This window comes from Electrophorus electricus, chromosome 23 (assembly GCF_041902795.1).
Source record: "Electrophorus electricus isolate QZ-2024a chromosome 23, ASM4190279v1, whole genome shotgun sequence".
NCBI lineage: Eukaryota > Metazoa > Chordata > Actinopteri > Gymnotiformes > Gymnotidae > Electrophorus > Electrophorus electricus.
The window spans coordinates 1,044,638-1,057,056 of record NC_137519.1 but is presented as its reverse complement, the minus strand read 5'-3'; the positions used below and the strand labels follow the sequence as shown (position 1 = coordinate 1,057,056).

Here is a 12,419-nt window from a genome sequence, read left to right as displayed (position 1 = left end):
CAAAGCGCTGAAATGATCATCCGCCAGAGCTGATTTTCCAACTTCCCCACACATGGTACTAAAATATGTGTCTCTAATATGTACCAAATATTTACCAATTTACTAGAACTTTCAAACTTAATGTCAACCATCTGTCCAATGCCTGTATTAATGTCCTTGAGATTTGTACGGCTAGCTCTACTCATTGATGCACATGCATTGTGGGGTTTTTATTAAGTGTGTTTTCCCATGTCATTGCCAGTGTGGTTTTCACAGGCTAAGCAACTCAGTGGGCTCTATCAGATCAAGGCCTAGTTTATAGCCAGTGAATTTGATAGAGATAGGTTAAAGGGCTGGCGCGCCCCGGCTTCCACAGTGATTTTTAAAAAGTGCATTTTGCTGAGTCATTGCCAATGCTTCTTTTCAAAGGTGAATAAAATCTAAGCCATTTGATGCAGCATCACAAACCTCGGCATGCTCCATCTGGCCATGGCCTTGATTCAGCTTTGGCGGAACCACAGCATAGCCAAAAACAGTGCAAAGGGCTGAAATGATCATACCTTTGATGTTAAGGCCTCTCAAGAATGCCTAAGAGCGCTTAGCATGTGGAAGGTCACAACGAGCAGTAGGGTCTATCAGATGTCTATTTTTACAGTGAAATGCACAGTGTCACCCAACCAGCAACTTTAAAGCTAGGGCTTTTAAACTGAATGTCATCCATCTGTCCAATGCCTGGATTAAAGTCCTTGATTTTTGTAAGGCTAGGTCAAATCATTGATGCACATGCATTGTCGGGTTTTATTTTTTAAGTCTGTTTTGCCATGTCATTGCCAGTGTGGTTTTCACAGGCTAAGCAACTCACTGGGCTCTATGAGACTAAGACCTAGTTTATAGCCAGTGAGTTTGCTGGAGAAAGGTTAAAGGGTTGGCATGCAGGCTTCGAGAGTGATTTTTAAAAAGTGCATTTTGCTGAGTTAAAGTATTAGTGCGCTAGACTTAGGAGTGTTTTTTAACAGGCTATTTAAATATGCTGTCTTAACTGTAACAATCAAATTAGATTAGGCTTGCGACTAAACTTTGTAGGGTGGAAAATCTAAGGGACCGGAAATGGCTTGAGCGTCGGTAAATATTAGAGACACATATTTTAGTACCATGTGTGGTGAAGTTGGAAAATCAGCTCTGGCGGAACCACAGCATAGCCAAAAACATTGCAAAGCGCTGAAATGATCATCCGCCAGATCTGATTTTCCAACTTCCCCACATCTGGTACTAAAATATGTTTCTCAAATATTTACCAATTTACTAGAGCTTTCAAACTTAATGTCAACCATCTGTCCAATGCCTGTATTAATGTCCTTGAGATTTGTACGGCTAGCTCTACTCATTGATGCACATGCATTGTGGGGGGTTTTTTAAGTGTGTTTTCCCATGTCATTGCCAGTGTGGTTTTCACAGGCTAAGCAACTCAGTGGGCTCTATCAGACCAAGGCCTAGTTTATAGCCAGTGAATTTGCTAGAGATAGGTTAAAGGGCTGGCGCGCCCCGGCTTCCACAGCGATTTTTAAAAAGTGCATTTTTATGAGTCATTGCCAATGCTTCTTTTCAAAGGTGAATAAAATCTAAGCCATTTGATGCAGCATCACAAATCTCGGCATGCTCCATCTGGCCATGGCCTTGATTCAGCTTTGGCGGAACCACAGCATAGCCAAAAACAATGCAATGGGCTGAAATTATTATACCTTTGATGTTAAGGCCTCTCAAGAATGCCTAAGGGATATCAGCATATGGAAGGTCACAACGAGCAGATGGCTTGCATTCTTTCGGCCTTCAATGGCGTGCCGGCTAGCAGAAGGTGTCCAAATGTGGACTTCAGCCAGAAATCGAAAAATCAATCAATGGAAACTGCCAACACGGGCTGGTTGGTCTAGGCGTATGATTCTCGCTTCGGGTGTGAGAGGTCCCGGGTTCAATTCCCGGACAAGCCCGCCTTCACCTCAAATCTCTGACTGATGTTAGAGCGAGGAAACTCCTTTAAGATTATGCTAAGTAGTGTCCAACTTCAGACAATACAAGAGTGCACACTTCCTGTCCTGGTGATCTAAGCCAGAATTTGCTTGTTAGGTTTTAAGGAATTTACTTAGGTAACAATCACCTAAACCTGACGTCTGTTTTTACAGAGAAATGCACAGTGTCACCCAACCAGCAACTTTAAAGCTAGGGATTTCAAACTTAATATCATCCATCTGTCCAATGCCTGGATTAAAGTCCTTGAGTTTTGTACGGCTAGGTCAACTCACTGATGCACATGCATTGTGTGGGGGTTTTTTTAATGTGTGTTTTGCCATGTCATTGCCAGTGAGGTTTTCACAGGCTAAGCAACTCAGTGGGCTCTATGAGACTAAGGACTAGTTTATAGCCAATGAGTTTGCTGGAGATAGGTTAAAGGGTTGGCACGGAGGCTTCGAGGGTGATTTTTAAAAAGTGAATTTTGCTGAGTCAAAGTATTAGTGCGCTAGACTTAGGAGTGTTTTTTTAACAGGCTATTTAAATATGCTGTCTTAACTGTAACAATCAAATTAGATTAGCCTTGCGACTAACCTTTGTATGGTGGAAGATCTAAGGGACCGGAACTGGCTTGAGCTTTGGTAAATATTAGAGACACATATTTTAGTACCATGTGTGGTGAAGTTGGAAAATTAGCTCTGGCGGGACCACAACATAGCTAAAAACATTGCAAAGGGCTGAAATGATCATACCTTTGATGTTAAGGCCTCCCAAGAATGCCTAAGTGAGCTTAACACGTGGAAGGTCACAACGAGCAGTGGGCTGTATCAGACATCTATTTTTATAGAGAAATGCACAGTGTCACCCAACCAGCAACTTTAAAGCTAGGGCTTTCAAACTTAATGTCATCCATCTGTCCAATGCCTGGATTAAAGTTCTTGATTTTTGTACGGCTAGGTCAACTCATCGATGCACATGCATTGTGTGGGTTTTTTTTTTAAAGTGTGTTTTGCCATGTCATTGCCAGTGTGGTTTTCACAGGCTAAGCAACTCACTGGGATCTATGAGACAAAGGCCTAGTTTACAGCCAGTGAGTTTGCTGGATATAGGTTAAAGGGTTGGCACGGAGGCTTCGAGAGTGATTTTTAAAAAGTGAATTTTGCTGAGTCAAAGTATTAGTGCGATAGACTTAGGAGTGTTTTTTCACAGGCTATTTAAATATGCTGTCTTAACTGTAACAATCAAATTAGATTAGCCTTGAGACTAACCTTTGTATGGTGGAAGATCTAAGGGACCGGAACTGGCTTGAGCTTTGGTAAATATTAGAGACACATATTTTAGTGCCATGTGTGGTGAAGTTGGAAAATCAGCTCTGGCGGAACGAGAGCATAGCCAAAAACATTGCAAAGGGCTGAAATGATTATACATTTGATGTTAAGGCCTCTCAAGAATGCCTAAGAGAGCTTAGCAGGTGGAAGGTCACGACGAGCATTGGGCTCTATCAGATGTCTATTTTTACAGTGAAATGCACAGTGACACCCAACCAGCAACTTTAAAGCTAGGGATTTCAAACTTAATATCATCCATCTGTCCAATGCCTGGATTAAAGTCCTTGAGTTTTGTACGGCTAGGTCAACTCACTGATGCACATGCATTGTGTGGGTTTTTTTTTACTGTGTGTTTTGCCATGTCATTGCCAGTAAGGTTTTCACAGGCTAAGCAACTCAGTGGGCTCTATGAGACTAAGGACTAGTTTATAGCCAATGAGTTTGCTGGAGATAGGTTAAAGGGTTGGCACGGAGGCTTCGAGAGTGATTTTTAAAAAGTGAATTTTGCTGAGTCAAAGTATTAGTGCGCTAGACTTAGGAGTGTTTTTTAACAGGCTATTTAAATATGCTGTCTTAACTGTAACAATCAAATTAGATTAGCCTTGCGACTAACCTTTGTATGGTGGAAGATCTAAGGGACCGGAACTGGCTTGAGCTTTGGTAAATATTAGAGACACATATTTTAGTACCATGTGTGGTGAAGTTGGAAAATTAGCTCTGGCGGGACCACAACATAGCCAAAAACAGTGCAAAGGGCTGAAATGATCATACCTTTGATGTTAAGGCCTCCCAAGAATGCCTAAGTGAGCTTAACACGTGGAAGGTCACAACGAGCAGTGGGCTGTATCAGACATCTATTTTTATAGAGAAATGCACAGTGTCACCCAACCAGCAACTTTAAAGCTAGGGCTTTCAAACTTAATGTCATCCATCTGTCCAATGCCTGGATTAAAGTCCTTGATTTTTGTACGGCTAGGTCAACTCATCGATGCATATGCATTGTGGGGTTTTTTTTTTAAAGTGTGTTTTGCCATGTCATTGCCAGTGTGGTTTTCACAGGCTAAGCAACTCACTGGGCTCTATGAGACTAAGTCCTAGTTTGTAGCTAGTGAGTTTGCTGGAGATAGGTTAAAGGGTTGGCACGGAGGCTTCGAGAGTGATTTTTAAAATGTGCATTTTGCTTATTCAAAGTATTAGTGCGCTAGACTTAGGAGTGTTTTTTCACAGGCTATTTAAATATGCTGTCTTAACTGTAACAATCAAATTAGATTAGCCTTGCGACTAAACTTTGTAGGGTGGAAGATTTAAGGGACCAGAACTGGCTTGAGCTTTGGTAAATATTAGAGACACATATTTTAGTACCATGTGTGGTGAAGTTGGAAAATCAGCTCTGGCGGAACCACAGCATAGCCAAAAACATTGCAAAGCGCTGAAATGATCATCCGCCAGAGCTGATTTTCCAACTTCCCCACACATGGTACTAAAATATGTGTCTCTAATATGTACCAAATATTTACCAATTTACTAGAACTTTCAAACTTAATGTCAACCATCTGTCCAATGCCTGTATTAATGTCCTTGAGATTTGTACGGCTAGCTCTACTCATTGATGCACATGCATTGTGGGGTTTTTATTAAGTGTGTTTTCCCATGTCATTGCCAGTGTGGTTTTCACAGGCTAAGCAACTCAGTGGGCTCTATCAGATCAAGGCCTAGTTTATAGCCAGTGAATTTGATAGAGATAGGTTAAAGGGCTGGCGCGCCCCGGCTTCCACAGTGATTTTTAAAAAGTGCATTTTGCTGAGTCATTGCCAATGCTTCTTTTCAAAGGTGAATAAAATCTAAGCCATTTGATGCAGCATCACAAACCTCGGCATGCTCCATCTGGCCATGGCCTTGATTCAGCTTTGGCGGAACCACAGCATAGCCAAAAACAGTGCAAAGGGCTGAAATGATCATACCTTTGATGTTAAGGCCTCTCAAGAATGCCTAAGAGCGCTTAGCATGTGGAAGGTCACAACGAGCAGTGGGGTCTATCAGATGTCTATTTTTACAGTGAAATGCACAGTGTCACCCAACCAGCAACTTTAAAGCTAGGGCTTTTAAACTGAATGTCATCCATCTGTCCAATGCCTGGATTAAAGTCCTTGATTTTTGTAAGGCTAGGTCAAATCATTGATGCACATGCATTGTCGGGTTTTATTTTTTAAGTCTGTTTTGCCATGTCATTGCCAGTGTGGTTTTCACAGGCTAAGCAACTCACTGGGCTCTATGAGACTAAGACTTAGTTTATAGCCAGTGAGTTTGCTGGAGAAAGGTTAAAAGGTTGGCATGCAGGCTTCAAGAGTGATTTTTAAAAAGTGCATTTTGCTGAGTCAAAGTATTAGTGCGCTAGACTTAGGAGTGTTTTTTCACAGGCTATTTAAATATGCTGTCTTAACTGTAACAATCAAATTAGATTAGCCTTGCGACTAAACTTTGTAGGGTGGAAGATTTAAGGGACTAGACCTGGCTTGAGCTTTGGTAAATATTAGAGACACATATTTTAGTACCATGTGTGGTGAAGTTGGAAAATCAGCTCTGGCGGAACCACAGCATAGCCAAAAACATTGCAAAGCGCTGAAATGATCATCCGCCAGATCTGATTTTCCAACTTCCCCACATCTGGTACTAAAATATGTTTCTCAAATATTTACCAATTTACTAGAGCTTTCAAACTTAATGTCAACCATCTGTCCAATGCCTGTATTAATGTCCTTGAGATTTGTACGGCTAGCTCTACTCATTGATGCACATGCATTGTGGGGGGTTTTTTAAGTGTGTTTTCCCATGTCATTGCCAGTGTGGTTTTCACAGGCTAAGCAACTCAGTGGGCTCTATCAGACCAAGGCCTAGTTTATAGCCAGTGAATTTGCTAGAGATAGGTTAAAGGGCTGGCGCGCCCCGGCTTCCACAGCGATTTTTAAAAAGTGCATTTTTATGAGTCATTGCCAATGCTTCTTTTCAAAGGTGAATAAAATCTAAGCCATTTGATGCAGCATCACAAATCTCGGCATGCTCCATCTGGCCATGGCCTTGATTCAGCTTTGGCGGAACCACAGCATAGCCAAAAACAATGCAATGGGCTGAAATTATTATACCTTTGATGTTAAGGCCTCTCAAGAATGCCTAAGGGATATCAGCATATGGAAGGTCACAACGAGCAGATGGCTTGCATTCTTTCGGCCTTCAATGGCGTGCCGGCTAGCAGAAGGTGTCCAAATGTGGACTTCAGCCAGAAATCGAAAAATCAATCAATGGAAACTGCCAACACGGGCTGGTTGGTCTAGGCGTATGATTCTTGGTTAGGGTGCGAGAGGTCCCGGTTTCAAATCCCGGACGAGCCCCATTTCCTTACTTTAGATCCACAGGTGTCTGGCACCATTTATTAGTGGCCCTTTCTGAAAAGTGCTGGGCCCCTGACTTCTGTTTCTTTCAAATGTCCAGTAAAAAGGGGACTATAGGGGGGTGTGAAAAGGCTTGTTGGTCTAGAGGTATGATTCTCGCTTCGGGTGTGAGAGGTCCCGGGTTCAATTCCCGGACAAGCCCGCCTTCACCTCAAATCTCTGACTGATGTTAGAGCGAGGAAACTCCTTTAAGATTATGCTAAGTAGTGTCCAACTTCAGACAATACAAGAGTGCACACTTCCTGTCCTGGTGATCTAAGCCAGAATTTGCTTGTTAGGTTTTAAGGAATTTACTTAGGTAACAATCACCTAAACCTGACGTCTGTTTTTACAGAGAAATGCACAGTGTCACCCAACCAGCAACTTTAAAGCTAGGGATTTCAAACTTAATATCATCCATCTGTCCAATGCCTGGATTAAAGTCCTTGAGTTTTGTACGGCTAGGTCAACTCACTGATGCACATGCATTGTGTGGGGGTTTTTTTAATGTGTGTTTTGCCATGTCATTGCCAGTGAGGTTTTCACAGGCTAAGCAACTCAGTGGGCTCTATGAGACTAAGGACTAGTTTATAGCCAATGAGTTTGCTGGAGATAGGTTAAAGGGTTGGCACGGAGGCTTCGAGGGTGATTTTTAAAAAGTGAATTTTGCTGAGTCAAAGTATTAGTGCGCTAGACTTAGGAGTGTTTTTTTAACAGGCTATTTAAATATGCTGTCTTAACTGTAACAATCAAATTAGATTAGCCTTGCGACTAACCTTTGTATGGTGGAAGATCTAAGGGACCGGAACTGGCTTGAGCTTTGGTAAATATTAGAGACACATATTTTAGTACCATGTGTGGTGAAGTTGGAAAATTAGCTCTGGCGGGACCACAACATAGCTAAAAACATTGCAAAGGGCTGAAATGATCATACCTTTGATGTTAAGGCCTCCCAAGAATGCCTAAGTGAGCTTAACACGTGGAAGGTCACAACGAGCAGTGGGCTGTATCAGACATCTATTTTTATAGAGAAATGCACAGTGTCACCCAACCAGCAACTTTAAAGCTAGGGCTTTCAAACTTAATGTCATCCATCTGTCCAATGCCTGGATTAAAGTTCTTGATTTTTGTACGGCTAGGTCAACTCATCGATGCACATGCATTGTGTGGGTTTTTTTTTTAAAGTGTGTTTTGCCATGTCATTGCCAGTGTGGTTTTCACAGGCTAAGCAACTCACTGGGATCTATGAGACAAAGGCCTAGTTTACAGCCAGTGAGTTTGCTGGATATAGGTTAAAGGGTTGGCACGGAGGCTTCGAGAGTGATTTTTAAAAAGTGAATTTTGCTGAGTCAAAGTATTAGTGCGATAGACTTAGGAGTGTTTTTTCACAGGCTATTTAAATATGCTGTCTTAACTGTAACAATCAAATTAGATTAGCCTTGAGACTAACCTTTGTATGGTGGAAGATCTAAGGGACCGGAACTGGCTTGAGCTTTGGTAAATATTAGAGACACATATTTTAGTGCCATGTGTGGTGAAGTTGGAAAATCAGCTCTGGCGGAACGAGAGCATAGCCAAAAACATTGCAAAGGGCTGAAATGATTATACATTTGATGTTAAGGCCTCTCAAGAATGCCTAAGAGAGCTTAGCAGGTGGAAGGTCACGACGAGCATTGGGCTCTATCAGATGTCTATTTTTACAGTGAAATGCACAGTGACACCCAACCAGCAACTTTAAAGCTAGGGATTTCAAACTTAATATCATCCATCTGTCCAATGCCTGGATTAAAGTCCTTGAGTTTTGTACGGCTAGGTCAACTCACTGATGCACATGCATTGTGTGGGTTTTTTTTTACTGTGTGTTTTGCCATGTCATTGCCAGTAAGGTTTTCACAGGCTAAGCAACTCAGTGGGCTCTATGAGACTAAGGACTAGTTTATAGCCAATGAGTTTGCTGGAGATAGGTTAAAGGGTTGGCACGGAGGCTTCGAGAGTGATTTTTAAAAAGTGAATTTTGCTGAGTCAAAGTATTAGTGCGCTAGACTTAGGAGTGTTTTTTAACAGGCTATTTAAATATGCTGTCTTAACTGTAACAATCAAATTAGATTAGCCTTGCGACTAACCTTTGTATGGTGGAAGATCTAAGGGACCGGAACTGGCTTGAGCTTTGGTAAATATTAGAGACACATATTTTAGAACCATGTGTGGTGAAGTTGGAAAATTAGCTCTGGCGGGACCACAACATAGCCAAAAACAGTGCAAAGGGCTGAAATGATCATACCTTTGATGTTAAGGCCTCCCAAGAATGCCTAAGTGAGCTTAACACGTGGAAGGTCACAACGAGCAGTGGGCTGTATCAGACATCTATTTTTATAGAGAAATGCACAGTGTCACCCAACCAGCAACTTTAAAGCTAGGGCTTTCAAACTTAATGTCATCCATCTGTCCAATGCCTGGATTAAAGTCCTTGATTTTTGTACGGCTAGGTCAACTCATCGATGCATATGCATTGTGGGGTTTTTTTTTTAAAGTGTGTTTTGCCATGTCATTGCCAGTGTGGTTTTCACAGGCTAAGCAACTCACTGGGCTCTATGAGACTAAGTCCTAGTTTGTAGCTAGTGAGTTTGCTGGAGATAGGTTAAAGGGTTGGCACGGAGGCTTCGAGAGTGATTTTTAAAATGTGCATTTTGCTTATTCAAAGTATTAGTGCGCTAGACTTAGGAGTGTTTTTTCACAGGCTATTTAAATATGCTGTCTTAACTGTAACAATCAAATTAGATTAGCCTTGCGACTAAACTTTGTAGGGTGGAAGATTTAAGGGACCAGAACTGGCTTGAGCTTTGGTAAATATTAGAGACACATATTTTAGTACCATGTGTGGTGAAGTTGGAAAATCAGCTCTGGCGGAACCACAGCATAGCCAAAAACATTGCAAAGCGCTGAAATGATCATCCGCCAGAGCTGATTTTCCAACTTCCCCACACATGGTACTAAAATATGTGTCTCTAATATGTACCAAATATTTACCAATTTACTAGAACTTTCAAACTTAATGTCAACCATCTGTCCAATGCCTGTATTAATGTCCTTGAGATTTGTACGGCTAGCTCTACTCATTGATGCACATGCATTGTGGGGTTTTTATTAAGTGTGTTTTCCCATGTCATTGCCAGTGTGGTTTTCACAGGCTAAGCAACTCAGTGGGCTCTATCAGATCAAGGCCTAGTTTATAGCCAGTGAATTTGATAGAGATAGGTTAAAGGGCTGGCGCGCCCCGGCTTCCACAGTGATTTTTAAAAAGTGCATTTTGCTGAGTCATTGCCAATGCTTCTTTTCAAAGGTGAATAAAATCTAAGCCATTTGATGCAGCATCACAAACCTCGGCATGCTCCATCTGGCCATGGCCTTGATTCAGCTTTGGCGGAACCACAGCATAGCCAAAAACAGTGCAAAGGGCTGAAATGATCATACCTTTGATGTTAAGGCCTCTCAAGAATGCCTAAGAGCGCTTAGCATGTGGAAGGTCACAACGAGCAGTGGGGTCTATCAGATGTCTATTTTTACAGTGAAATGCACAGTGTCACCCAACCAGCAACTTTAAAGCTAGGGCTTTTAAACTGAATGTCATCCATCTGTCCAATGCCTGGATTAAAGTCCTTGATTTTTGTAAGGCTAGGTCAAATCATTGATGCACATGCATTGTCGGGTTTTATTTTTTAAGTCTGTTTTGCCATGTCATTGCCAGTGTGGTTTTCACAGGCTAAGCAACTCACTGGGCTCTATGAGACTAAGACTTAGTTTATAGCCAGTGAGTTTGCTGGAGAAAGGTTAAAAGGTTGGCATGCAGGCTTCAAGAGTGATTTTTAAAAAGTGCATTTTGCTGAGTCAAAGTATTAGTGCGCTAGACTTAGGAGTGTTTTTTCACAGGCTATTTAAATATGCTGTCTTAACTGTAACAATCAAATTAGATTAGCCTTGCGACTAAACTTTGTAGGGTGGAAGATTTAAGGGACTAGACCTGGCTTGAGCTTTGGTAAATATTAGAGACACATATTTTAGTACCATGTGTGGTGAAGTTGGAAAATCAGCTCTGGCGGAACCACAGCATAGCCAAAAACATTGCAAAGCGCTGAAATGATCATCCGCCAGAGCTGATTTTCCAACTTCCCCACACATGGTACTAAAATATGTGTCTCTAATATGTACCAAATATTTACCAATTTACTAGAACTTTCAAACTTAATGTCAACCATCTGTCCAATGCCTGTATTAATGTCCTTGAGATTTGTACGGCTAGCTCTACTCATTGATGCACATGCATTGTGGGGTTTTTATTAAGTGTGTTTTCCCATGTCATTGCCAGTGTGGTTTTCACAGGCTAAGCAACTCAGTGGGCTCTATCAGATCAAGGCCTAGTTTATAGCCAGTGAATTTGCTAGAGATAGGTTAAAGGGCTGGCGCGCCCCGGCTTCCACAGTGATTTTTAAAAAGTGCATTTTGCTGAGTCATTGCCAATGCTTCTTTTCAAAGGTGAATAAAATCTAAGCCATTTGATGCAGCATCACAAACCTCGGCATGCTCCATCTGGCCATGGCCTTGATTCAGCTTTGGCGGAACCACAGCATAGCCAAAAACAGTGCAAAGGGCTGAAATGATCATACCTTTGATGTTAAGGCCTCTCAAGAATGCCTAAGAGCGCTTAGCATGTGGAAGGTCACAACGAGCAGTGGGGTCTATCAGATGTCTATTTTTACAGTGAAATGCACAGTGTCACCCAACCAGCAACTTTAAAGCTAGGGCTTTTAAACTGAATGTCATCCATCTGTCCAATGCCTGGATTAAAGTCCTTGATTTTTGTAAGGCTAGGTCAAATCATTGATGCACATGCATTGTCGGGTTTTATTTTTTAAGTCTGTTTTGCCATGTCATTGCCAGTGTGGTTTTCACAGGCTAAGCAACTCACTGGGCTCTATGAGACTAAGACTTAGTTTATAGCCAGTGAGTTTGCTGGAGAAAGGTTAAAAGGTTGGCATGCAGGCTTCAAGAGTGATTTTTAAAAAGTGCATTTTGCTGAGTCAAAGTATTAGTGCGCTAGACTTAGGAGTGTTTTTTCACAGGCTATTTAAATATGCTGTCTTAACTGTAACAATCAAATTAGATTAGCCTTGCGACTAAACTTTGTAGGGTGGAAGATTTAAGGGACCAGACCTGGCTTGAGCTTTGGTAAATATTAGAGACACATATTTTAGTACCATGTGTGGTGAAGTTGGAAAATCAGCTCTGGCGGAACCACAGCATAGCCAAAAACATTGCAAAGCGCTGAAATGATCATCCGCCAGAGCTGATTTTCCAACTTCCCCACACATGGTACTAAAATATGTGTCTCTAATATGTACCAAATATTTACCAATTTACTAGATCTTTCAAACTTAATGTCAACCATCTGTCCAATGCCTGTATTAATGTCCTTGAGATTTGTACGGCTAGCTCTACTCATTGATGCACATGCATTGTGGGGTTTTTATTAAGTGTGTTTTCCCATGTCATTGCCAGTGTGGTTTTCACAGGCTAAGCAACTCAGTGGGCTCTATCAGATCAAGGCCTAGTTTATAGCCAGTGAATTTGATAGAGATAGGTTAAAGGGCTGGCGCGCCCCGGCTTCCACAGTGATTTTTAAAAAGTG

At 41.7% G+C, this 12,419-nt stretch overlaps 1 non-coding gene across 1 annotated transcript; it reads left to right on the top strand.

Annotated features, from left to right (window-relative positions):
* The first annotated feature begins 6,827 nt into the window (after positions 1-6,827).
* trnap-cgg (transfer RNA proline (anticodon CGG)) lies at positions 6,828-6,899 on the top strand. The gene has a single exon. It is a non-coding gene; the product is annotated as a tRNA-Pro (tRNA).
* The last annotated feature ends 5,520 nt before the right edge of the window (positions 6,900-12,419 follow it).